Source organism: Jaculus jaculus, chromosome 1 (genome assembly GCF_020740685.1).
Source record: "Jaculus jaculus isolate mJacJac1 chromosome 1, mJacJac1.mat.Y.cur, whole genome shotgun sequence".
NCBI lineage: Eukaryota > Metazoa > Chordata > Mammalia > Rodentia > Dipodidae > Jaculus > Jaculus jaculus.
Genome location: NC_059102.1, coordinates 245021574 through 245024578, shown reverse-complemented (window position 1 = coordinate 245024578; position 3005 = coordinate 245021574). Strand labels below are relative to the sequence as shown.

General features: G+C 45.4%; 1 non-coding gene across 1 annotated transcript; it reads left to right on the top strand.

The window, feature by feature from the left end:
• The first annotated feature begins 1009 nt into the window (after positions 1-1009).
• Positions 1010-1112, top strand: LOC123458304. The gene has a single exon (XR_006635591.1). It is a non-coding gene; the product is annotated as a U6 spliceosomal RNA (small nuclear RNA).
• The last annotated feature ends 1893 nt before the right edge of the window (positions 1113-3005 follow it).

Sequence of the window (3005 nt, the reverse complement as noted above, 5' to 3'; positions counted from 1 at the left end):
AAAATTAAGAGATGAGATTACTCCCTTTTCTGAAAACCTGGTGGCACCAGGACACCTGAGATGACTGGACTGACCAGCTAGCCTTCATCCAGTAAACTCCCATGAAAGACCCCAATTGGGTCTCCAGGTGCTTTCCCACTTCCAGGGACCCCTTCTGCCTTATTTTCTTCTCTTAAGCTCTATAATAAAATCTTTCTAAAATTCATTCTCTGTCTGTAGATTTCATTTGTCAAAATTCATAAGACAAGGGCTGCAGAGATGACTTAGTGGTTAAGGTGTTTGCCTGCGAAGCCTAAGCTCCAGTGAAGGAGCTTGAACATGGAACCGTAAACAGTGTGGGAACTGAGACATGGCTCCACACTGTCACCCTCAGTAGCCTGAAGCATTCCCCTAGATTTTTAGGGACCAAACCCAGGATTCATGGCTTCAACACAGAAGAGTTTCAGGACAAGCAGGGGTGAAGCAGAGTTGGAAAATTTTTAAAAGTTATTTATTTTGAGAGAGAGAAAGAGGCAGATATAGAAAGAGTGGGTATGTCAGAGCCTCCAGCCACTGCAAACAAACTACAGACTCATGTGTCACCTTGTGCATCTGGCTCACATGGGTACTGGGTAACTGAATCTTGGTTTTTTGGCTTTGGCAGCCAGGCTCCTTAACCTCTAAGCCATTTCTCCAGCCTAGAAAATTTGAAAAGATATTTTAATAAGCATAAGATTTAAGAGAGGGCTGGCGAGATGGCTTAGCAGTTAAGTGCTTGCCTGTGAAGCCTAAGGACCCCAGTTTGAGGATCGATTCCCCAGGTCCCACGTTAGCCAGATGCACAAGGGGGTGCACGCGTCTGGAGTTCGTTTGCAGAGGCTGGAAGCCCTGGCGTGCCCATTCTCTCTCTCTCCCTCTATCTGTCTTTCTCTCTGTGTGTCTGTCTCTCTCAAATAAATAAATTAAAAAAAAATTTAAAAAAAAAGATTTAAGAGAAAGGTACTCAGAAAGAGAATAAAAGATGGATGTGGTGTTCCCTTCAGCAGCATATATACTAAAATTGAAACCACACAGAGATTACATGGCCCCTGCATGAGGATGACACACAAATTCATGAAGTGTTCCACATTAAAAAAAAAAAAAAGGACTTCTGGTTAAGATGGCGGTGTAGGTACCACCAAAGCAGCCTAGGGGGGAAAAAGACCAAAAAAAAAAAAAAAAACTCAGCAAAATACACACTTTTACTAAAAAGTGAGGTGTATAGGAAATTGAAATGGCAGCAGAGAAGTAGGAGAGATCCAGAGCATCCAGAGCCCACAAAGGCCGGCAAAAGCGGCCCCAGCAGGTCTGCCAACCTTGGTGGTGGCAGCGCACCAGAAAGCTGCCAGGCTTGGCTTGAGCCGCAGGAAAAGCCAGGTGCAGGGAGTTTCCACTCACACCGCGCTCTCCGCAACTCAGGAAACGTGAAGGGAGAGCGGCAGTGAGCAATGGAGGAGCAGATCACAAGGTAGAAGAACACGTGGACCAGCGAGAGAACTAGAGCAGCATTGGCTCCCTCCCCTCCCCCACCGCCTGTGCCCAGCTCCAGCGAACAGAGCAGTGGTCCCGGGACCTGGCCACCTCAACTTGAACCGACAGCAGGACCCAAGCAGGAGCATGGTCCAGCAGCAACATCAGTGGCTCCGGCACAGGCAACAGCGGCCCCAGCAGTGGAGGATCCAGTAGTGGCAGCTTCAGCGGCAGCAGTGGCAGATCCAGCAGCAGCAGCTTCAGTGGCAGCAGCGGTGGCTCCAGCAGCGGCAGCTTCAGAGGCAGCAGTGGCAGCTACAGCAGCAGCGGCAGTGGAGGCAGCAGCGGTGGATCCAGCAGCAGCAGCAATGGACCCAGCAGCGGCAGCTTCAGCAGCAGCAGCAGCTTCAGCAGCAACAGTAGCGGTTCCAGCAGCGGGGGTGCTGATCTGCAGGGCCCCAGTTGCCAGGCTCGGTTTGCCCCGCAGGAAAAGCCAGTGCCCAGCTCCAGAAATCAAAACAGCAGCCCAACAACCCAGCCAGAAACTTGATTGAGACCAAAATTCATCCAAAAAGGTAACGGGGATTGCACCAGGGAAGGGTCTCACTTGGTCACAAGTTGACTTGGATCCCTCAACAGACCAGAAATCTTAACCTCTTTGTTGATAGAGGATCTGGTTGTTAGAATAACTACTCTTACATAAATACTTGGTGCTATTCTTGGTTGAATGTGTACAGGGTTTAGTTAAATTTTAGAATCTACCTGTATTTTATTCCACTCAGCCTACTTGAATACTTCCATAGCAGGGAAACTCAACCCCTAGGAACACCTTTGTAGATACTCTGAGAGTCTTAAGAGCCACACCTAACACCTTAAGCTCCTGCCCTGAAGATATATAACATCAAATCAATTGATATAGCTAAAAATACCCAGCTAGCTAGAAAATCTAAGCATTAACTTAATCCAAGATGCAAATATATATACATTATAACACAAGAAACACTAAAAAGTGAGACAATATAAATCCACCTAAAAGTATTAATGCATCAGAAATGACCTCCAGTGAGAATGAGTTAGAGGAAATGCCTGAGAAAGGTTTCAAAAGAATGATTGTAAATATGTTCAAAGAAGTCAAAGAACAAATCAAAGGAATCAAAGAAGAAATCAAAGAGGAAATCAAAGAAGATGCAGGATACCAATTTAATGAAATAAAGAAGGCAATACAAGACATAAATAAGCAAATAGAAACAATAAAGAAAAACTAGTCAGAATTACTAGCAATGAAGAACACAGTTAATGAAATAAAAAACTCTCACCAGTAGAATGGATGAAGGAGAGGACAGAATATCTAAGCTAGAAGACCAGGTGGCAGATTTAATACAGGCCAACAAAGAGAAAGACAAACTTACAGAAGAGTATGAGTGGGAATTCCAAGATATCCGGGACACTATGAAAAGATCAAATATAAGAATTCAGGGCATAGTAGAAGGAGAAGAATTCCACTCCAAAGGCATAGT